A 25,653-nucleotide genomic window follows, 5' to 3' on the forward strand; every position below is an offset into this window, starting at 1 on the left:
GTGCTCCCAAGCAAGCTCTGGATTCTCAGACATCAGGTCAGTTCTCAATTATCTGCAAATAATTTTATGCTCAGTGTCGTGCAGGCTGCATTTTTTAATCTATCCAAAAATCCCATTGCATTTTCATCCAATTCATGAATCACAGCCCAGATACGACCAAAGAAAACAAGTAAAAATCTTAGAGTTTTTGGTGTACCTCCATGGTGCTGATGGACACAGATATTCAATAAATATTTATCGAATTGCAGTGACACCATTCACAGCTCTGGGAACTCCACCACCCCAAAATTCCAGATCACAGTTTCTTCTGGTTCAGCATAAATAACAAGCATTAAACAGTGTCTGGCCCCTAGCTAGTTGTATCTTTGTTGATTCATATTTTATATAGTTCCTCTTATGAAGACAGCCCAGAAGCAACTGTCCCATCCATGCACAGGTAGACCTTTTCCCAGGCCAGTTTTCCTTTCCCACTATTTCTGGATCTTGAGTCAACACTGTTACTTGGGGACTTCAGAGATTTTGCAAGTTCCCATCTCAGGAAATTCAATTTCCATTTGAAGGGAAAGGAAAGGGAAGGAAGGGGAAGGGAGGGGAAGGGAGGGGAGGGGAGGGGAGGGGAGGAAGCTAAAAGAAAAGACCCACCGTCTTGTCTTTTCTGTCAGTCTTTTGGTTACTTTTCATTGACATCCTACTCTAACAGGGGCATATTTACATAACACTTTAATATCCCTCCTTTGTGTCATTCCTTAACTTTGAAATCCATAGAGATACTTTAACAGTTAGACAGATGGCTTCCCAAAGGTAGATTGAGTCTTCCTAGTATTTAGCAAATTTTTGTCCTGAAGCATTTTCATTTTGAATCTCTTGGCATCAGTTAACCTGTGTTTCCAAAAGTTGGTGCCAAGTTTTGGTTCCTCCTATTTGCAAAATCTTCTCTTGTGTCAACTGCTCCTGCCAGGGAGGGTCCAGGCACTCAGAACAACACTTCTGGGTTGAGCTTCTCTTCTGTCCCAACATTACTGTTCATTATTCTCAGGTACTTCCTTGAGCAATCAGGAGCCGGGCTCCAGGAACCATCATCTCTTCAAAATAATCTCCCAACTAGCTTCCAGACAGATTTTCATCCAGTTTCTTTTTAAATCCTCTTCCAAAAAATTTTTGAGACTAACTCACCCAATTTTAATCTAAGTAAGGAGAGGAAGAAGTGCAGACAGTATTAAGAAATTTACTCTTTACGATGGGAAAGCATAATTATCTCACATATTGTACCTTTTGTTTCTTCTGCACTTCCATACAGAGGCCAACTCTGGGCTGACATAGTCCTCTGTTCACTGAAAAGGTGGAATCATTTCACAGTCCCTGACTCATCCATTTCCATTCTCCCTGCTGCCAGGTAATGACCTACAAGGACCTCTCAGACAGGGAAAATTTCCCTAAGGTTGAATGGACTCCATTGGCATAAGGGGGTTCACATTCAGCATTGCACATATTCTTAACATTATATTCTTACACTGTATTATATGCAGTTTTGTTTTCCCCTCTGACAAAGTCACCTCCATGAGAGGATATTAGCTCTTTAAAGGAGGGACTCTGTTTCATCGAGCATGGTTTTCTCAGTGCCTAACACATAGTAGGCACTGATTGCTCAATAAGCAATCACTCGTTTTCACTTACTGTTAGGTCACCAGGAACTCAGCAAGAGGATTGGAGATGAAGGGAAGGAGCTTAATAAACCTCATTCACAGGAATAACATTTAATAAGATAAAGTAATGTGAGAGTGTCCTCTGGAATCATCAAAGGCAGAAAATCCAAAAACGGGCTGGAGAGTAAGAGGTATAGTAGAAGAGAGGGGGACCATGAGCCAGCTGCCAGCAATAAGGGATAAACAGCTTAAAACAAACAAACAAACAAACAAACAAACATTGGTCTAAGACAAGATCAGACACTCAAATGTCATCCCAGCCCAGACATGGAGCAGAACTGATTTAATCATTAAGGGTCACCTGTCCTTCCCATATTCTCCCACTCCACCCTAAATCAAAAAGCTCCCTCCCCCCCCAACCAGGATGGATGCATATTAGCTATTAGCCTCCTTCTTTTCCTTATGTCTCTGTGAGCCTACCTGCCATCCCCCTCCCTTATAACTCCTTGGATATGCACTACTTGATTTTGATAGGGTTTTTCCTTATCTACCTCCATTCCCTTCTTTGAAAAACAAACCATTTGGAATGGCTCTTTCTTACCACTCTCTTCATCAGCTGTACCATCACCACCTTTGTAGTGGAGACTTAGACTTAGATCCATGCCCACAGCCATTTAAGCAGGCTTGATCTTTTTTTTTTTTTTTTTTTAGTTTATTTATTTATTTTGAGAGAGAGAGCAGGGGAGGGAAAGAGAGAGAGGGAGATAGAATCCCAAGCAGGTTCCACATTGTCAGCACAGAGCCTGACGCGGGCCTCGAACTCACAAGCTGAGATCCTGACCTGAGCCAGGCGCCCCATAAGCAGGCATCATCTTGAGGCCTAATCTTTACTGACCAGCAGTGCCCAAGTAACTGATTCAAATAACCTACATTTTAGTCTCTGAACTATAAGGAATTTCATGGAAGGTCCCAGGCCCCTCCCTGCTGCTGGCTGCCACGATGAACATCTATGTTTATTCTTTTGTTATCTCTGCCTGCATTGCATTGATGTGGTGTGTGCTAGGGGTCAGGCAAAATAAAAATATAACAAAAACCCTGCACAATCCTGAGGTTATCTTAAAATGAGAGCCATTATTGGAAGGACTGTAGCATAAAAATATGTTGCCCTAGTGACAGCCAATCTCAGATTTGGATCTCAGCTCTACTGTAAGACTTTCAGCAAGTCACTGAACCTCTCTGAGCTCCAGTTTTCTTACCTATAAAAAGAAACAATAATACCACCTTCCTCACAGAGTTGCTGTGCGCTTTTAATCACTCTGCTGTCTGCATTACCTCCAATCACAAAATTGCCCTTGGTTCTTCCTTCACTAATCTCCAGCAGATCCACGAGATCCCTGGAACCATGGAGTGAATTCCACTAGCCTAAGGGAGATCCTAGCCCAGTTTTGTTGGTTAAACTATGTTTAAGTGTACTTGATTCTTAATCAATTCTTAACGTAATATCTTTTAGGAAAAGGATCTGCACTGATCTGTATGACTGATAGAGTGAGCATTTAGGTTTAGGAAGCCAATGGCTCCCAAACTGAGGACTGCACATATCATGGATCCCTCAAGGGCCACAAAGTCATATATATACTTACTGTGCTTCATGCAAAGACTGAATAAACAATGCCATACACACACATGCACACACAATGCCACAAACAAGTATATCCACATATATTCATAAATGTCCAGTACTGTTATGTTTCAAATGTATATATAAATGCCATTGATTAATAAAATACAAGTTTATTTAAAAGCATAATTTATAGGGGCAGGTGGGTGGCTCAGTTGGTTAAGCGCCGACTTCAACTCAGGTCATGATCTTGCAGTTTATGAATTAGAACCCCATGACAGCTCAGAGCCTGGAGCCTGCCTGGGATTCTGTGTCTCCCTCTCTCTCTGTCCCTCCCCCACTTCCATGTGCACGCTCTCTCTCTCTTTCTCTCTCTCTCAAAAATAAACTTTAAAAAATGTTTAAAAATTAATAAAAAATAAAAGCATAATTTTTAAGAGCTTAAAAGCTTTTAATTAATTAATTGTGCATTTTCTTGGTCAATACTTGCTAATACTACAAAATGCGGTGGCTCTAAATAATCTATTAATATTTTATTAAATCTTGATGTTATCAGTAATGTTTGATTGTTAATAATAATAGTCAACACTTACAATAAGTCAGGCATTGTTCTAATAACTTAACATATATTAACTCATTAAATCCTCACAGGGACCCTGTGAGGCAGAGCTATCATCATTTCCAATTTATGCGTTAGGAAACTGAGGCACAGAGAGGTTAAATAACTTGGCATGGAGCTAGTAAGAGGCAGAGATGAGATTCAAGCTCAGGCATTTTGGGCCAAGCTCTTCATGTTCACAATCCATTTGGAGGTCGGCTATGCAAGAACACATTGATGCTACTATTTTCAAACAGAAAATTATTTGCAACCTTGACACTGATTTCATTTTCCATGAAAATGGGCATATTTCTCACTGGGTACAAACCAAAATGTGTGTGTGTGCGCTCTAGCTTATATACAGTGACATATCCAAGAAATCTATGGTAACTGTCTTACAAAACAAACAAACAAACTGATTCAAATAACGGGTTTTCCTCTGATGATCATTTTGTCACTATCTTGTTGCTTTCATATTTCTCTGCCTCCATTAGGAAACTAGCTTTCCAATATTGCACTATTTGATTATTTGCTAAATTGGAAGGTAACAATACTGCAACAAGAAAAGCAACAACCACTCGGGAAGTTAAATGAAATAAAAATAGAATGACGCATTTCAACTTTTCACCTCTATGCTTGAGTTATATTCACACTCACACCCATGTTCCATTTCATTGATTGAACATTCAAGAACATTCATTGCCTGTCTGCCATATACCAGGAATTATGTTTGGAGCTATAAATAGGTGAACAGAACTAAGAATGCACCAATCCTTTTAGACTACAGTCTAAAAGATGCCAGGCGGGCCATTCACTCAATTGATAACTACACTGCAAAGTAGAATGTTACAATACCATTAGAGGATAAAATTCTATACGTATTCTGAGCAGGGACAGATGATTCCAAGAGAACCAGTCAACTGATGGGAAGCTTCCCTATCAGTTCCCTTCCAAGGGCTTTCTCACCCTCCCAGAGCCACCTGGAATCCATATGCACATCAGAAGAGCAAGACCTCCTTGGGACCACCTTTACTTCCTAGGACCAAGTCATTTCGAAGTTCAAAGATGATCCCCTTAACTCCATGTTCTCTGCTTATCCTTTACCACTTTCTTTAGCTTCTTTTTTTCTTTGATTTATTCAATCTTTTTGGTTTTCTTGTTTTCATCATTGTCAGTCTTAACATACGCTATTTCCTAGGAATATCTCCTCTAGGTAACTAATGTCATGGTGTATTGATGCTTGGTAGTTACCATATCAGAAAGTGGTCTTTTCTAACCTTGTTTCCAAATTATGAGAATTTATGTTACTTCAACACTTCTAGGCTCTTGGGCATTAAATGCCCTATATTTATGCCTTAAAGCATGCGTTCTGTCCTTGTAAATCAGGATCTGAGTCAGAGATATTAGATAGGGCCAGGCACTTTAGAAAAAGTAAGGAATCTAAAGAAAGATCTGAAGAGAAGAAAGGCACAATTAACACAATCACAGGAAGTCCCATGACACAGAGAGAGACAAAACATGGGCTCTTTGAGGCAATACAATACAGACAAATATCCACTTACAGTGAAGAACTATTTCCTTCATAAATTCTAGAATTTTTGCTCTTCTCTAAGGACCCTAATACTCCTATTTATTCATTTGCAAACCTTCCATTTTGATGGAACCCCAGTCTTTTGAACTAAAAACATTTGGGCTAGCTTCATCCCCTAGGATATAAAAGTAAAGGTTACATTTAAAGTTGAGAGGAATTTTCCAGCTTAATTTTCTATGCCTTGTTTGAGAAGACAACGTTGATGCCAATTCTTTTACAGATTGAGCAAGGTGTTCTTAGGAAGTAATTCTCATCGTACTTGGTACTAAGAGACAGTGTGATCAAGTGAGAAGGTCACTTAGATCACAGATTTCTGTGTGCTAGATTGAGCTTTCTCAGTAGCTAGTATGATGCATGTTAAGTCATTTCACCTCTGGCTTCAGTTTTCTCTACACACAGAAGGCATTTTATAAATATTTATTGAGTGAATGAATTCATAATATTTACCACCTCACAAAATGATCAGGAAGAGCTAGAGTAGAGGAGGCAAGAATCATGTCTGCTTTGTTTATCATTGCATTCCCTGACGTACTGCCATGTACACAGAATCTCATCAAAAACATAGTGAATTAATGAATAAATGCACAAAACAATACATTTAATAAAAGTTGCCCTACTTTACAAAGTTACTGAGAATACCTTGTTTTTAGGTTCACAGGGAAGGCAAACTATGTTGAACATACTTAACCACTGTATGTCCAAATACCTACCCCTCCAGCATTTGTAGGTGTTCGATAATAGATATGTTAATGAATGTTCAATAAAAATAGATATAAAATGATTTCAAAAGGTACAAAGCACAATACCAACATGAAGTGTTAAGAATCTCTTTCCCTCACACACCTATACCAACAACCTCTATAGAGAAAGGACTCCAAAGAAAGTGAGGAATAATGATTTAAAAGAGGATGATAGAGAACCTTCTGACTCACACCTGGCTCTCAGGTTGTAAATGGCCATGTGACAGAACTCAAAATATTCCAAGGATATGCAGTGACAGGGGTTACATTTCTTAGGAACATAATCAAAATGTTGTTCTGGGTGTATTGGCTATGGGATTTCCAGCTGCAACCCAACAGGAAACTCTGGCGTAAAATGGATTAAATCACAAAGAATATGTATTATCTCATTTAGAAAGAAGTCACAGGTAGATGTAGACTAGCTTCAGGGTGAGTAAAATTTGGGACTTAATACCTTACCCGTTATTCCATTCTTTCAGCTCTGCGATCCACTGGGATGTCCTCAAACAGTTCCTTGTTGTCTGTCACACACCCAGGCTTTACTGAATGACACATCTAGTAGAGAAAGAAAAGGAGGGAATCTTTTCCTATGACTTGTTTTTATCTGCAAGGAAACCATTCTCAGAAGCGCCTCAGGAGAACAGTCCTCGCATCTCATGGCGGGAACTGTCACATGTCCATTCCAAAATTAATCACCATCAACGAAAACGAAACCGTTAAAATTGGCTTAGAGCTGTCAGGATTTATCCCTGTAACTGAAGATAATGGCAGTCTTCCCTGAGTTTGATGGGAGTGCCCCCAAGATGGCAGTAAGGAAGAAAGAGATGTGGGACCTTAGCAATTAGGTGGGCAGCAGGGTCTGCTAAAGGCAGAAATACTGTGCTTTCAAAATTATCAGTTAATGTATCTGATTAAGATTCTGTGGGTCTAGGACTTCAAAATACTGATTTTTTTTCTTCAGTAAGAATTCAGAGGAAGGGAGCTGGAAAACTAGTGGATAAAATTGCTCAAAATTTTATGTTTCCATCGATAACGTCTCCATTTTGAGACAAAATCCCAAACAGTAGCTCTCAAACATCAGTGCCCTTCATGCACAATAAAAAAATACATTAAAATCACAACATTATACATAAACTTTCACTTCACAACCCTCAGTGAAAACACTTGTCCTTACTACCTGTGAGCATACTTATATTTTCTATCCCACTCTATTTTGCTATTTTTTTTAACTGGTCATCTCAACCTAGTAAATAAGTTTCAGGACGCAGTAATGGGCTGCAACCCACTGTTTGAAAAATATTGCTTATGCAAGCTTTGGAGGTTCTCATTATTATTTTTTATAAAGCACATGACATAGCATTATTTATTAAACAGTATTGTGATACTATTTCATCTAACCCCATGAGGATCATTATTAGTCCCATTATATAGCTGATAAAACAGACTTAGCATGAGTGATTTGTCAGGATCATACAACCAGTGAGTACTAGGGGTGAAGTGGGGCACAGGGGTGGAAGGGGTATAATGTGGCAGACCTCAAATAAAGGTGTTCTGATTTTAAACAGGTGTTTTAAAAGAAAAGAAACACAGTATTTACTTCAGTAAAGTCTTTAGACTTCTTCAAATGGTAGCTGTGAAAAATAAAAACATAATCGGCACACCAGCATAATAAAAAAAAAAATGGCCAAGTACAATCATTCATGGCTAATTACCTCCGCCAGACCAGAGAGTCATATAGTTCATCAGACAATCCATTATATCTAATTAAGGAAAATTAGTCTGAGACAACTCTGAAGCCTATTAGAGAAGGTTTTGTGCTAAGATTCCTAAAATGTTTTAGAGCAGATACAGCTTATGAACCATAAGAGGGTTCACAAAACCAGAACTCTGATCTGGAAAGATTAAAAACACTTGACCTGACCCAACTCTTTTCTCCCTCTAACTTCAGGGATCAGGTTGGCCCTAAAGGTCTTCTTTCATCCATCAAGGTGTCCTTTCTACACATCATTAAAGTTATTATTTGCACTATTAAATCCTTTGTAATTTACTTTTCTAGCCTAAGGTCAAAACCAGCTAAAGAACTGTCAGCCCAAAGACATAAAAATGAATGATGAGCTCTAGACTTCTCAGATTAGACAACTGGGGCACTTCAGGCCAAACGTACACTTGACACAACACAGAGATGGCTTCCCCAATCTTCTTTTTTTGTTTATTTGTTTATTTATTCGAGAGAGAGGGGGGAGAGAGAGGGGGGAGAGAGAGAGAGAGAGAACAACCTGGAGAGGGGCAGAGAGAAGGAGAGACAAAATCCCAAACAGGCATTGCGCTGTCAGCGCAGAGCCTGATGTGGAGCTCGAGCTCACTGTGAGATCATGACCTGAGCAGAGATCGAGTGAGATGCTTAACCAACCACGCCACCCAGGAGCCCCTCCAATCTTCTTTAGAAGAAAAAAGAACAGAGCTTCCCAGAGTTTTCCTTTGACTAGGGACAGACACTCAGTAAGGACTTGAAGTTTCCCCAGGTGAAGAAGCTAACCAGTGGAGGAAGTGGAGCAGCCTTGGGAAATGGAGAGGAAGGAGGAGCCAGGGATAAACAATGGCAGGATCACTCAAACTTTGCTCTTGGTTGTCTGTGACAGATGGAAGAGCCAACAAGCCAACAATCGTGGTACAGAGGGCCCAGTGCACCACGATGAACGGTGCCAAAGGAGCTGTTCAATCCGAGATGCCCTGTATGAAAAGTAAAGCACTGTCTTCACCTCAGAGGAGACTGTCAGACTCCCAAACCATGTTGGCCTCTTTTTCTAAGTAGCAATTTTGAGAAACCTGTGAAACCAGAAGGGCTGTGGGTCCAAAAGGCCATATTTTCAGAACCAAATATCAGAACTTGGGGTCCATGAAAGGTGTGTTCTTGTTTTGGTTTTGATTTACATCAATGTGGAAGGCTAAATAGGTTGCTCTGGTTGTGGATTTAATAAATCACTTCTATTGAACAGAATGAAATACATAAAGCAGGTGCTGTTCCAGTAAATCCAGGATATACAACCTTCAGGAAATCAAAATGGTTAAAATATTTCAGACATATTTGAGAATATGGCAGAATCCTTACCCACCCCCATAAAAGAACAGTGCTCCAACAAGTTTATATTTGAGTTACAAAAATTTTATCTATATACAACTTTAGAAATTTTACTTCTGTGTGAAGGGAGAGATACCCATCCATGATTCTGTGAACTATCCTTGTCAACATCTCAATATAACCAGTTCCTCTAGCTCATCTAGAAAAGTCAGAAAGTCTGGGATTCCAAGAAAACCTAAGAGGAATTCAGGCTGCCTACTGGAAGGCAGAGAGCACATTAAGAGATGATCACGACTAGATTCATGAGACAGTGAAGCCAAGGACCAGAAGACACTCTACACTTCCAAGACAATCTGTGGTTCTCAGACTGGAACTAAGATGAAACCTCTTTTTCAGGTATCTTTGGCAAATAAGTTAACTTAGGAATAAGTAGAAGGACTCCATTCCCATGGGTGCCCAAAGGTAGGAGAGCTCTACGTCATGAATCGCCTTTGGGTCATCCTGTCAACATGATAACCAAGCACCAGTCGAGACAATTGGGATCATATCTGCCCTACAGAAGCTAGTGTTAGGAAAGGTATATAATATCCAAAGGAGATCTTGGTTTCTGTGGCCTTAGGAACAAGCAAGAATTTCATGACCTGGAACTGGGAGGGACAATAAATCAGAGAATTTCTCATAAACCTTTGGACACTCAGGAAGTGTTGATACTGCTAGCAAACACGCACTGTAGTACAGGCAATATTATAATGTATTAATGCATTTAATCATCACCAATACCCTACCGGTAAGATAACCATTATTACACCCATTTTGATAAAGTTTACTAAGGTTAAATAAATTGCCCAAGTTCAGAGAGCTGTGATAGAACAAGGAGCCCAACTCAGAAAGTCTGTCCACAGACCCCATGCTCTTATCCATAAACTTTATTGCATACTTCTACATCTACACATGTAGTATAAATATGTGTATATGTTTCTCTGTGTGTGTGCGCACATGTGCACGTGTGTGTGTGTGTGTGTGTTACAATGATGTCCAGTTTGTGCATTCTGTTGTAGAAACTAAATTGCTATAAGGTATATACTTTTAGCAGAAGTACTTGGGATTCATAAAAAGAATGGTAAGCATGATAGGAAACAAGAAATAACAAGGTCAAAGGATTGCCAAGCCTTTGGAGTGGATTAGAGAAAGTCCCCTACAGATTCAGCAGGTCTCCAGAAGATTCTGGCCAAAAAACAGAGTGCTTTCCTCCAGAGAAGTTATTAATGTTAATAACCAGGAGCATGGAGGATAACTTTACTTGACCAGATTTTCCCCACTGTATATTTCACTTAATGATGTGGATTAAGCTAAGGCATAAAAATGAACTTCAGCTTTGCTGAAATTAGATCACCAGCTTCCCTGCTGGCCCATATTTATTAATAGAGATCCAGCTGATGGCTGTGTGAGAAGGGGCCTCAATAAAGGATGTGGGGGTGGAACAGACTGCTGAGTACCCGCGATGCTTCCCCCTCTTGTGTACTAGCGTTCCCTGCTTCAAAAACATAGACAAATGGAGCAAAAGGGCTATAGATAAATCACCTGATTCTGTTTCATGCCTTCAGGGAGAGGGATTCTTAAACCAAAAAGATTGATAATTTTTTACTACACCTTTTGCATTTTCATGGACACAGGTCCCACTTGTCCTTTGGTGCCCCGTCTAAGTATTTTACAGCACTGACAGAAAAAGAAATTCTATTTCCTGCCCAAGTATAAACTTTAGTTTAAATTATAACCATTTCCTTTAAATGTTCCAAGAGCACAGAGAACTGTTGTGTGCCTCCTCATAGGAGTACCTATTACTGTAGGCAACATAATATTATTCTTTTGCACTTTTCTTCATTTTTTTAATTTTTTCTACATTTCTCAGGAACTTCTCTAAGCCTCCGATGTAGTTTTTACTCCATATTAAGATAACTTTAAAAATAATATTGAGATAATTCATTCTACCAGTGGAAAATCCAAGAAATACGGAAAAGCTCCAACATTTCTCAGAGCTAACAACTATATATATAAATAGTCTCGTGTGACTATGCACATATGTGCTTTTGCCACTATTTCCCCATATCACAAATTATTACTGTCTATTACAAAGTAGTAGTCTTCAACCCAAGTCTGCGCATGGACTTCAGAGAGTCTATGAATTCTATGAAATTACACACAAAATTTGGGTAGGTGCTTATGTGTCTTCTTCCCAAGAAGGGAGCTGATTGTTTCCACCATATTCTCAAAATGGTGCATGACCCAAAAACAGTTAAAAATTCTCATTTAGCAACAGGATTTGTAAAGACCACATAATATTCTACCATATTAACCAATCTTGTTATAGATTATACTACAATAAACACTTGTGTAACTAGATCTTTTCATCCAGCTCCAACAATTTCTGAAGGGCAGAAGAAATTCTGAAATTAGAATCGCTCCAAGAATATTCACAGTTGAAGACGTTTAATACATGTTGTCAAACTGCCCTTTAGAAAGGTGGTATCTTTAGGGGTGCCTGGGTGGCTCAGTCAGTTGAGTGTCTGACTCTTGATTTTTGGCTCAGGTCATGATCCCAGGGTCATGGGATCAAGCTCTGCATCAGGCTCTGTGCTGAGCATGACCTCATCTTAACTTGATCGTCTGTAAAAATCCCATTTCCAAATAAGGTTACATCCATAAGTACCAGGGGTTAGGACTTCAGTGGTTTTGGCGAGACACAATTCAATCACAACAAGCAGATAGTGCAATACCCAGCACTCAGTCGGCACTCCATAGCCATGAATTCGTATTATATGCTCATGTTGTAGGATCATTATCTTACAGAGAAGACTAATTTGGTCTAGCACGAGAGGTTCTGGCAAGTCACTGTGACATAACCTCACTCTGAGAAAATATTAATCAGCCCCCTCATGCTTTTGACTCAGAATAATGACCCATGGGAGGAAAAGGCAGCTATGAAACCAAAACATTTGCCATCACTGCATACAAGTCATTTTATAGCCAAGAAAAGAGAGAAAAAGGCAAGGATTTATGTGAGGTCTTACAATTAGCTAAAGGCAAATCAGGACAAGAACCCCAAATTTCTCACTCCTGGCTCCTTTCCTCCTTCATACAAATCTATCTACATATATTCAAAATAAGTATGATTACAAACACATTTAAAAATATGTCTATTGGTAAAATAATAAAATAAAATAAAATAAAAAATAAAATAATATAAAAAATAAATTAAAAAAAATATGTCTATTGAGCCACCTGGGTGGCTCAGCTGGTTAAGTGTCTGACTCGATCTCAGCTCAGATATTGATCTCAGGGTTGTGAGTTCAAGTCCCATGTGAGGCTCCATGCCCAGATGAAAAAATAATAATAATAAAAATAGATTGCTTATAGAATATTTTGCCCCTAGATTAGTCTGAATGACTAAGACCAAATAGAAAAAAATTGACTGAAAAACACAAACTGCTACATAAATATAGTCAACTGATCTTAGACAAAGGAGCAAAGGCAATACCACGAAGCAAAGATAGTGTCTTCAACAAATAGTGCTAGAACAACTGGATGCAAAAAATGCAAAAAAAAAAAAAAAATGATATGCACACAGACCTTACACACTTCATAAAAATAAACTCAAAATACATTCTATTTCTAAATGTAAAATGCAAAGCTATAAAACTCCTAGAAGATAACACAGGAGCAAACCTAGATGGCCTTGGGTGTAGTGATGCCTTTTTGGATATAGCACCAAAGACACAAACCATAAAAGAAACAATGAATAAGCCAGACTTCATTAAAATTGAAACTTCTGTCTGCAAAAGACATTATCAAGAGAATTAGAAGACAAGCCACAGACTGGGAGAAAATGTTTGCAAAAGAAGCATCTGATAAAAGAGTGTTACCCAAAATATATAAAGAACTCTTAAAACTCAACAATAAAAATACAAATGCAATTTAAAAATGGGCCAAAGACCTTAATAGATACCTCATCAAAGAAAATAAACAGATGGCAAATAAGCATATGAAAAGATAGTCCACATCATTTGTCATCAGGGAAATGCAAATTAAAACAACGAGATACCAGTACCCACCTATTAGAATGGCCAAAATCTGGAACACTGACAACATCAAACACTGGCGAGTCTGGAACAACAGGAACTCTCATTGATTGCTGGTAAGAATGCAAAATGGTAACACTTCTTTAGAAGACAGTTTGGTGGTTTCTTAAAAAACAACATACTCTTACCATTGGATACAGTAATCACACTTGCTGATATTTACCCAAAGGAGCTGAAAATCATGTCCACGTAAAAACCTGCACGTGGATGTTTATGGCAGCTTTATTCATAATTGCCAAAATGTGAAAACAACCAAGAAGTCCTTCAGTAGGTGAATGGATAAACAAACGGCAGTACATCCAGACAAGAGGATTTTATTCAGTGCTAAAACAAAATGAGCTATCAAGCCACAAAAAGACATGGAGGAAATTTAAATGCATACTACTAAGTGGAAGAAACCAATTCAAAATGGCTATATACTCTATGATTCCAACTATATGATATTCTGGAAAAGGTATAACGATGAAGACAATAAAAAGATCACTGGTTGCCCCAGGAGGGGGAGATGAATAAGGCAGTAAAAAATATTCTGTATATTGTTATAATAATGGATATAGTCATTATACATTTGTCCAGACCCAAAGAATGTACAAAGCCAAGCGTGAACCCTAAGGTAAACATGGACTTTGAGTGATTATGATGTATCAATGTAGGTTCATCCTTGGTTAAAAAAAAAAATGGTGAGTGATGTTGACAATGGGGGAGGCTATGCATGTATGGAGGCAGGGAGTATATGGGAAATCTCTATACCTCCCTCTTAATTTGTTATAAACCTAAAACTTCTCTTTTAAAAAGTCTTATAAAAAAACCTGAGACAATTCTGGCCAAAATTAACTGCCTTGTTTAATGAAATCTAGTACTCCATCAATTGTAAGAAACACCACTATTTTATCTACCACCAAAAAAGAAAAATAACACTGCCAATTAATGTGTGATGTGCATTATAAGAAAGATACCTCTTAAATTCTGAAATATTAAAGTGTGAAAGTGTCTGATTCTCAAAAGCCATGAACCGTGGTAACATAACCCCTCAGTCATTGGGCTAAACATGTCATTTATATCCATTATCTTTCCTAGACCGGTTCAGTATAATGCAGCTTGATGGAAGGACAGGTAAGGTGGATTTTAAGACACTCCAATTTATTAGTCTAGATCCCTCAAGTGACCTAATTCATCCTCCTGATGTTTCTGTAAAACCAAACTTGTCTTTTATACCTCTAGGAGCAAGAAGTAACCGGTGGGAGAGAACATTCTGAGTCAAAGAGATGAGAGTAGAAAAGGAAGGAAAGCAAAGCGATTCTCTGTTAAAGCAGACATGTACAGCTAGAGGGAAGTGGGAGAATGACATTTCCTTCATAGATTCTCCAAAGGAAAATCACAAGGGATTCATCAACCAAGATCCAGACCCCAGACAACAGCTATAGAGGTATGATGAGCCCCCTGTGAGGATTAAGAACCTGCAAGGTTTGCTCTTGCCGTCTCTCTAGCCTGGCACAAGACCAGAGCCGTCTCTGGCTGGTATTTGCAAAGAACTGGTGAGGGGCCAGTTGGCTGCCAGGGACATGTTTCTGTACCATTTATCACAAATTGCTCTGCAGCTGGAAAAAAGAGTCACGATAGCTGCAGCCAATCAAGCCCAGCAATAGGAGCAGGCTTCCCTCCCTTTCTAGTCTCAACCCCTTCCTCAAGAGCAAACTGGCAAAAGCCCAGCAGTCATTGTGAGAAAGGGGCCAAGGAGACCATGCAGACTATGGTTAAGCTAGTAGATAACTTGCCATCACGGTCATTCATTAAGTATTTATTCAACACCCACTATGTTCTAGGTCTTGGGGAAACAGTGGTAAACAAGACAGCGCATACATTCTGGTATTTCTGATTTGGAATAATTTGTGCCCTGGGCTCTTCACATCTACTTCCATTTGCAGGGAGGGAAACTGCCACATATTGTTCCTTTGTTCAGTCCCCTCAACTGGCTCACGTTCTCCCACCAGCTCACATTCTCCTACCCTCCCAGCCCCTTCCATAGGATCAGTCATGGGAATGCCAGCTCAGCAGAGTAGCCCAGGAAAACTAACAACCCAGCTAAGCGAAGAAGTCAGCATTTCATCATAACTTTGGAATATTTGGAAGTGACTCACAGAAGAAAAAGGAAGGAGGACAGATAAGAGGGGTATGGTTGAGGTTAACAAGAAACAGTACGGCCTCACAGCCCCCAACCCTGCGCTGAATAAGTTTACTGCAATTTTCTTGGGAGGATAAACACTGCCGGCCATTCAAGCTGACAGTGGGAGCCGGACGGTTGACATTTACAACAATGCTCAATGCAAATCAAGGCACTTGGCCCCAGAAATGGAATTTCATAGATTTATCCTTTGAAAGGCCATTTCTCTGACTAGTCTGGGTCAGCAGTTAAGCTGAAAGAGAAATATTTCTATTATTTGGCAGATTTTTCCAAAGCATCTAGTTCATTAGGCAAGAGAGGCCTTTAAAAAGTCTGATTCTGATGTGGTCGTCAGGCAAACAGAATGAGAAAACATCAAAGAAATCCCATTTCCAGAAATGATTCAAACAAATACTTCCTCTGCAGTCCCTAGTGTTCCAAGCACAGGGGGTGGACCTTGCAGTCCAGGTGTCCTGGCACCTTTCCAGTCTGTAAATATCTGCAAATAACATGCTCTGATAACTCTTGTGGCTTCACCTTGAATAAGCAAAACTTTCCATGCATGCCACTGTCACTTATTATTGCAGAAACGGATTAAAACCCAGAGCCATGCACTAGTTGGGTGACCTTGAAAAAAGCCATAATCAAAGTCTCAGTGCGTTGCACCTGCTGTTCCCTCCACCTATGTAAATGTAAGCTCCACAATAATCAGTAATTCCCAGATGCACTGTGTTTTATTTTCCTTAGAGCACTTAATATTTGAAATTATCTCACTTATTTTTGCTTGTTTATCACAGTTGGCTTCCTGAGATCAGAGACACTAACCGCCTTATTCATCTCTGAGTCCTTGGTACTTAAAAAGAATGCCTGGTACCTAGTAGATAATAAATACCAATGAATATTTGTTATGTAAATAAATGAAAGGTGTTCAAATTATTTGAATCAGAGTTCTATAATAATAATAATATATTATTATTATATAATTATAATTATCCTATATTATATATTAATTAATATTATCTATATCACATATTATTAATATTATACATTATGTATCAATATATTGATTATATTGTATATTAATATAATATATTAATATAATTAATATATTATATGTTAATATAATAATGTAACTATTAAGCAGGCTAGTTCTATTATTATTACTATTAATATTATTATTATTATTATTATAGAAAATACCTGCCTTGTAGGATTCTTTTAAAGATCAAGCAAGATTCGGTTAACAAAAGCAGAGCCTGGCACATTGTAAGATGATCCATAAATATTAACACAAAAAATATATTAACATTCCTAATTCCACAAAGCCCTTTTCTCAGATAAATTTCAGAAATAAAAATTCTAAAATAATTCATACTCAGATACGATTAACTAATAATGGCTCAATATATGATCTTTATAATATTCTAAGCTACTGAAATGCATTATAAATTCAATAAAACTTTGTTGGGGAAAAAGAACACTGTAATATATTCATCACTTGTGATGCATACCAATTTCAAAAATCAAGAAAAGTGAGAAAGTTTTTTTTTTTTTAAATCTGGTATCACTTCTCCCTGGGAAAAGCAAAGCTAGGTTTTAGCCCAGATGAATAACTCTCTACTAGTACAGTTGCAGGTAGTGAAATGGGTTGTGGGAGAGTTAGTGGGGAGGGAGTCTATCCCACCTTGAATTACACAGTACCATCGATGCTAGGTCCTGGCCCAGGTTTGGAGTGTGAGCAATAGTTCTTGCGTTTAGACGAGGAAATAAGCAAAATAATGAGCACATGTACTGCCGACTCTCAATTCGCTTCAGTAACTAGGGTCAGGATACGCTTGACTAGTCAAATACCCTGAGAAATCAGATTACTAAAAGGCAGCGGCTGGAAAATAAAGGACAGACCGAGTGGACACCCTCCTTTTACCATGTGAGGACGAAGAGGAGCTAAATTCTCTTTCATTAAGTACGATCAGATTCATCTACTCTGTAATGGAAATATTGTGGGTTTTGTGTTTTTTTATTTTTTATAGTTACCATGCTGTATATTACATCCAGGACTTATTTATCTTATAACTGGAAGTGTGTACCTTTGAACTTCGTTTACCTTCACTGGTTTTAATTTTATCCCCTGCAGGGTTAATGACCAAATACCAGGATGACAAGAAAACAAGAGACCTAGATATTCCAGGAGCTTAACAGTCAAGACACAGCTGACCCATCCCCCTCTCCCTCACGAGTGTCCAGTTTCTTCTACTGAATGAAAAGCACTAGGGACCCACCCATAGCATTTAATGTGCCTCTTCTTTTCCCACTTTCTCACTAACCACGGTTAGCGACAGTGAGAGTTCAAAGATCTTAGAATAAAGGCTGTGATCCTGGAGGGAGAAGACAGGAGGCATTTCCCGCTAAAGCCGTATCTCTGATGTCCATACTTGAGGTGAATTGCTCCCATAACGATATGTTCATTTATTTTTCTTTTCAGACCTGAACATAAAATAGGAGTTAGACTGGCAGACAACATATTCAAGAGGTCCAGACCAAGCATACGGGGATGCCCTCTTGTTCGTTGGGAGCTGGTGTGATCACCAGCAAGTCAAGACCTTCCTCTTGCATTTCTTTGTCCTACTTCTCAAATAACAGATTGGGGGCAGTTAGAGGAGTCAGAGGAGGGGCAAGAATAAGGACAAAATTAAAAGGTCTGTTTCCAAATGGAACATCAATATATTTTCTTAGGCCACCTGCCAGCTCCTGAGCCTGGGGAGCCATTACATTGTCTGAGAGGAAGAAGTGGGCTAGTTCTAGAATAGAAAAAAATAAAAACAGCTTCAATGAGCATTACTCACCGACCTGTCTAAAGACGGACCCCTCAAGGTCAGGCAGAATTTCTAAAGCTGTGAATCCATACAAGAGGCACTATTTCCAAGGAAGGCAAAACCCAAGGTCAGATGGAAAAATAGCCTCAGTTACATTGGGGTTTCTTTTGTTTTGTTTTCCTTTGTTTTGTTTTCCCTAAAAGGAGTCTATAAATCAATTGGCTTCTTTGTGCCTTCCCCTGTACAATATGGGGCAGATTGCCCAAAGGGGAAAAAACCTCCATCCTTGTCAGACTAAAGAAAAGCTTGGGTCTGGGCAGGGACTAGAGAAGGGACAGCCATGTGTGGCACTCACAGCGTTTCCACCCGTTCCAGTACCAGCTCTGTGCCCTCAGCAGCAACTTGAGATGAGCTTCCCAGCACGGCCAGCCTTGCCTCTGCGGCCCTCCTCTCCAGCTGTGAACACCAGCCCCAGATGCATTTCCTCTAACACAACCCCACTGTGGAGAACCCCATACAGATAACCAGATGATCAGATAAACACATCAGGGAGTCACCCATCCTGTTCCCTGCAAACAAGACGCCTGAGTGGCTGCAAAAGGAACAGAGGCTGTCACCAGGGGGTTTACTCTTTAAGTTCTGCTCTGCCTTTGACCACACATACCCAACACAACTGAAAACCCTGACCCACATAAAGTCGCGTTTGTTCCAAGGCTCTTTGGAATGAGTAAAAGCCCCTCCCACCTCCACGGACAACCATTTCAGTACATTCCCACACCTTCCCAATACAATACAAAAGGATTTTTTTTTTAAATAAGCCGATGACCTCTTTACAAATGTGATCAGCTAGCTGTTAATTTGGAGCAGTAGAGAGCTAACTGTATAAGCCACTGGCTCAGTGTTAATACAGTTGGTACAAATAGATATTTAAACTATTTATTTTAACCTTGTTATCTATTAAATTTTTACTTCTGGTCAGGTAAAGGAGTTGCTCTAGAAACATAAGCTCAGTGACTGAGTGATTTAAGATCTTACAAAGATCACATTTGCAACTTTAAATTAAACCAAGAAGGTATGAATACCTACAATCAATAGCTTCGAACTCCACAGACCTACTGTAAGAAAGCACTTCACTCTACACCCTGATGTGTGCACTCACAGGCATGTGTGGCTGAAATAGAAGTTCCACAAAATAGTACTCACTCTTGATATTCTCCATTCCATTTTTTCCTTCTAAAACAATGCTGCTGCAAGTTGAAAGCCACTCTATTGAGTTGACAAACCCCTCATGGGTTGAGGACAGCATTTTTTTAAACTTGGCTTTAAATTATACCCAGAAAACAATACTAACAGCCCCTTCTCTATTTCTCCACTATCTAATGCTTTCTCACTAAAAGCACAAACATCCATATATGCTCAGAAATGCATCGTTCAGAGTGTTGGTGAGAGAAAGGGTAAGGGATGGGGAAATTTTTGTTTTTAGATAGTACAAACCAGAAAGTATCAGATGAAAACTTTCAGGGGGACTGATGAAATGTCTCTAAAACTACCCCCACAGTTGCTTATAATGTCACATTCAACCAGTAGGCCCTTAGTCCCTCCCATGGACCAGACCAGGTGCCATGGGAGGCCCATGGAGGGGAGACTAGAGGGGGCAGTAATGGAACTTTTTGCTGCTTGCATATTCCCCACCAGATAGACGCTGGGGGCAGAAGAATCAGCCCAGGCCAAGATGCCTCTCTACTCTCACCTCCAGGAGAGGCATGCTCAGGAATGCAAGCCCATGCTCCTGGTGACTGCTACAGAAACAAATGAGCTCTGAGCTCTCTTCCCCTTCCCTGTATACAGCTAGGGAAGACATACCCCTAGAATAGAGAAGCGTTATTCATCTGACAGAAAGCGGAGAAGGGAAGCTGTTTATATTCAAGAGTCTAAATTTTACTATTAATTGTTAAATATTCATATCTTGGCAGGGATAAAGAGTTATAAAGAGTTTCCAGCCCTACCTTTCTCCTTCCATTTCCTCTTTTCATGGGAAAGAAGGGAGAGTTGGAACAGTAAAGAGAAAAAGGAGGAGAAAGTAGGGGTGGGGGAGGAAGGAAGGGAGAAGGAAGGAAGGATGGAAGAAAGAAGGGATGGAGGGAGGGAGATCTCAATTCACTTAAACTCAGAAAATCTTTTCTTGTACCTTTACAGTGCATCTTTCAAGGAAGGCTACATGGGGCCAAAAGTATTTGTGGAGTCTTAGCTGGGTCTTTATGAAAGCACAAAAAAAAAAAAAAAAAAAAATCACACATGTACCAGGGTGTGATGTGAAATGTGTGAAACTAACAGAATTTATACTAAAGTGTAAAATGCATCCTCAGTGCCTTTGTAGAAGTGATGAGAAGTAATCAGTAAAAGGTATAAAGGTCACCCAACCATTACTGTTTTGTCTCAAATAGGCCCTGTGGATCTCCTACTACTTGAGTCATTTTCATGGGTCACCCACCCCATTGGCTTAGTTTCTGCCTCTTCTTTCAGTCGATCCAAATGTCCTAAAGCAGCCACAGCTAACATTTAGAGTTAATCATTTCTTTTCCAAAACGACTCTGTGTTGTTTGGGGTGGGGGTAGGAGGCCCAGGAGGCGTCGAGGAAAGCAGTAATTTAGCACAGATGGCAAGCAAAGACTACAAATGTTTTTTAGAGACTGAAACAAAGTGAACTCATCAGACTTTCTCTTAATGCCATCTTGATGCTCTCAAAGATCTCCCTTCAACTGACTGCTCTGTTTCTGTTGCCAGCTTACCTGTTAGCAGACCCTCACCACCAGGCAGGCCATGTTTTCAAGCCAATCATGAGGAAAGCGCTTAACTTGAGCGGAGTCTAAGATAAGTGTTGTACTCCAACACCCCGCCCCCGTTTTGATCGTGAAGATATGACTTAATGTTTTATAGGTTATCAGCAGGGCCCACTTCATTGAATTTTCTTCTCTCAGCAGGAATCCAAATTTACATAAGGTCACATTCAGAATTCCCTGATGCCAGCAAGCTAAGTGAAAGTGTGTGTGTGTGTGTGTGTGTGTGTGTGTGTGTGTGCGCGCGCGTGCGCGCGCGCGCGCGCGAGCGCGTGTGTGCGTGTGGGGTGGGAGGGAGGGAGGGAGGCTCATTTAAAACTTCAGCCTGGGAAGAGGTTAGAGTGGGAGAGAGCCAAAGCATAAGAGACACTTAAAAACTGAGAACAAACTGAGGGTTGATGGGGGGTGGGAGGGAAGGGAGGGTGGGTGATGGGTATTGAGGAGGGCATCTTTTGGGATGAGCACTGGGTGTTGTATGGAAACCAATTTGACAATAGATTTCATATATTGAAAAAAAATAAAATAAATTAAAAAAAAAGAAAAAAAAGGAAAACTTCAGCTTGGGATAGAAATGAAGCTACACAGCCCTCCCTAGAAGTAAAACCATTCTCTGTAGTGGAAATTAGCTTGATGATAAGGAAAATATATAAGTGACATCCGCCTTGCCATAGAAGGAGGGCATCACCAGCATGGCATTCGTCATCTCCCAGAGGACCTTCCTAGGTTAGGTTTTCTCTGAGAAAAGTCATGTCACAAATGTGCACTAGGAGTCAGAAGAACCGGGCTTCAGAACACCGGCTTTGCCCTTTACTAACTTTGTGACTTTGAACACATAAGTAAACCTCTCTGCCCTCTTCCCTCAAACACACAGGAGCACACACACATGAAATCTTACTTTAAAATGCCAGTACTTGATTAGATGATCTCAAAACTGATTTCCACTTACAACAATTCTATTCTAAAAACAGGAATCCGTTTAACCCCTGACAAATAATGTGTTGGCTAAAAATCTCCAGGGGCACCTGGGTGGCTCAGTTGGTTAAGCGTCCCAACTCTTGATTTCAGATCAGGTCATGATCTCACAGTTTGTGAGTTCAAGCCCCGCGTCGGGCTCTGCACTGATGGGGTGCAGCCTGCTTGGGATTCTCCTTCCCTCTCTCTCTTCCCCTCCCCCGATCTCAAAATAAACAAACTTTTAAAAAATAAAATTAAAATAAAAATCTCCAAATTGCCAGAGTCCCCCTAACACATAACAAATGCTCCCTGCATTTGGGATGGAGGTTAATTTCACCGCAAGGCTTCCAAGCCAGGGTCGTTCATTCCTTTTTTTCCAGTCAATGAAATGTTTTGAACATCTGCTGCATACCAAGCACTGTCCTGAGCATAAGTGAGCCTCAGACAGAGAGGGAAACAGATTTCAAAACCAGCAGCTCTAAAAAGAGGTGGGAAATAGCAAGAGGGAAAGAGAAAAGAGAAGGAAGAGAAAAGGAATATGTTAGCACACTCCTTCCAGCACAGGGTCCTGACGTTTTTCACATAAACGTCTATGAAGTTATAGGACACTAAGTGCTGAAAGGGAACTAGATGAACATGTACTTGTTGGGTTTTGTTTTAACAGACTTTATTCTTTAGAGCACTTTCAGGTTCACAACAGAACTGAGTGGAAAGCACAGATTTCCCACATACCTGCTGCCCCCAAACCCCCATGGCCTCCCACACTGTCAACATTTTGACAATGTTTTTGACATTTTGACAACATTTTTACAATGAACTTACATTGACGCAGCGTTGTACTTATTTTTTCAACTGATGGAATTCACATATAACACTGATAATCAAACCATAAAACCACCTTTTAAGCTTTAGCATGCTTGACTAATCTGTTTCTTTCTTTCTAATCCAACTCCTCAACCCTTAAGGAACCAGAAAGGACAGAAATAAGACCCAACCTGCTTCTGAAAGTCTGGTGATGATCTGGTGAACCTTGGAGGTTTACAGTCAGGGGAAGGAAATTCCCTTTGGCCACTGGAGCAACTGTTAGCAGTGGGGACTGCTCTTGGAGAGAATAGCTAACCTGGGCATTCTTCCCCCCAACTCCTCGCCCCTCTCCCTCGCAACACAATATTATTCTAGCTTATAATGCCTCCACAAGCTCTCCTTTTGCCGAGGAGGCTGGGGAATATTTCTAAGTATCCTTTTAGACCCTTTATACTCCTAATTTAGGCCATGCCCCCAAGGCGGGAACAAATAGTGCAGAGACTCTCCGACTTAGGAGGTAACACAGCTCCCACTGAGGGATGTCATAAACTCTTTGAGGAATGCTTTTCCAGACTACACAGGACTTCTACCCAGACCACCACCACGAGTCAGATTCAGATACACCTCTTCCTCTCTTGTACCACCTTCTTCTCTTGAGAATCACTGCCCGTGGGAAGCCAAGAAGTTACGCAGAGTGCACTGAGGTGGTGTGACAGGGTAAGTATTTCTGTGTTAGAAGATCACCGTCCACAATACAAATGTACAGAACTACAACAAGTTAACATACTGCCCCAATTATTTTTCTACTTATCCTAACCAAAATGCTTTAATTAAAACTAGGTCTAGATAATAAACCACACACAGAAAATAACATAATAATCATGTTCTGATATGATAAATATGCTGTTTAGGCCTCTAAATGTATGGAAAACTAGCTCTTATTCTAGGAGTCAAGAAACAATACGAGCTTATTATATGGTTAATAAAAAGATTTTTTTGTTAGATTCCACCTACATGTAAGAACTTTGCTTTATTCATCAGGGATAATTTCAGCCAGGAATTCTATCTATGGGCACCACCAAATTACAGAAGAGGAAAAGAAAGGCATACTAAATATGCCCAGTCTTCTTTCAAATTCTACTTTACAATTCCACCTGTCCCTTCCCTGCTCTGCCTAACATTCCTGTCCACTGGGCAGGCAGACAGGGGGTCAGGGAGACCCGCTTGGGGGACAGCAACTGCTGTCATGATCTGAGCATAGAGATCAGATCTGAGTCCAAGACAGGAGAGTAGATTCTAGTCTCAGATGGATTATAAGCTTTGCGACACTAGTTAAGTCTTCATTCCTCTCAGTGCAGGATTCTTATCTATAAAAAAGAAGGTACTATATGATCTCTGCGGTTCCTTTCAGTCTCATAACGCCATGATCTGGAGGTTTGGTGAAACCAATCCAACTGATACAATCATTGGGGCTTTTCATAATAAGGAATCTTCTAGAAAATTACTTACAGTCAAGAAATATGTAGGTATACCATCTCAAGCAACTAGTTACAAGCATATTCTACCTACAGGTCTGGTTTTGAGCATCAATCCCTTCTTAGGAGCAAGTAAATGATCACTAGTCAGTTTGGGGGTAATCAGCTTTTCAATCCTGTCCTGTTTCCTGGTTCACCATCAGTCATGTCTCTGTGCATCTTGAAAGGACGTTCAGTGACTGCATTCTTCAATATCTTCCTGAAAGGGCTCCATTACAGTTACAAAATTTTGACAGCTCTTTTCCTTTGTTCCACGCTGTTCTTTTCCTGTCTGTTTTCTTATGTATGTGCCTCCTATACTTGTGCATCCTGTGCATAGCATTAAGTTCGCTGTGCCTACATATTTTCTCTTCTAGCAGACTTTCATGCAGTGGACTCGGGCTCAAGACATTGCAGTGACTGTCCCTAAAACTTCACTTCCCAGGGCGCCTAGGTGGCTCAGTCGGTTGAGCGTCTGACTTTGGCTCAGGCCATCTCATAGTTCATGGGTTCAAGCCCCACGTCAGGCTCTGTGCTGACAGCTCAGAGCCTGGAGCCTGCTTTGGATTCTGCGTCTCCCTGTCTCTCTGCTCCTCCCCTGCTCATTCTCATTCTCATTTTCTCTCTCTCTCTCTCTCTCTCTCTCTCTCTCTCTCTCTCTCTCTCAAAAATAAAATAACATTAAAATTTTTTTTAAAAAAAGACTTCACTTCTCTGCACTGCCTGCCCACTCCCATCCCCCCTCACACATATATGTCTCCAATCCCATAAGTAAGGATCTCAGACTACATGATCTTCATATCATTGATCACTCCCTAACTTAGCTCAGATACCAGGAATTGAAGGACGTGAGCCTCAACCCAATCCACAGACATGTTATATCTGCCCCCACCATGCTTTAACATCCACAAACATATCCAGATATCTGCTCTTAAAACTCTGGGCCCCAAGTTCATTGCAACAATCAATAGAGGCTGAACATAAATGAGCACATGCATTCCAGCTCACACCGATGCCCAGTCCAGGAACAGTTACCATTTATTATCCCATTTGGACTACTGCCTTCCCATAGCTAGCCCCATCTACACTCCACCTGGTCACTAAAGGCATTTCAAGATGCCACCCCAGGTCTCCATGATGGCAGGAGTTTTAAATTTACCTCAGA

At 40.1% G+C, this 25,653-nt stretch overlaps 1 long non-coding RNA gene across 1 annotated transcript in view; it reads right to left on the minus strand.

The window, feature by feature from the left end:
- The window catches only part of LOC109501672, a 137,693-nt gene extending 121,163 nt beyond the window's left edge, over positions 1 to 16,530 (minus strand). The window contains exons 1-2 of the long non-coding RNA XR_006600875.1: positions 13,379 to 16,530; positions 6,650 to 6,745 (exon numbers count right to left, since the gene is read on the minus strand). This is a non-coding gene — a long non-coding RNA (uncharacterized LOC109501672). The remainder of the gene's footprint in view (positions 1 to 6,649; positions 6,746 to 13,378) is intronic.
- Between the last annotated feature and the right edge of the window lie 9,123 nt (positions 16,531 to 25,653).

Source organism: Felis catus, chromosome B4 (genome assembly GCF_018350175.1).
Source record: "Felis catus isolate Fca126 chromosome B4, F.catus_Fca126_mat1.0, whole genome shotgun sequence".
NCBI classification, from domain to species: domain Eukaryota; kingdom Metazoa; phylum Chordata; class Mammalia; order Carnivora; family Felidae; genus Felis; species Felis catus.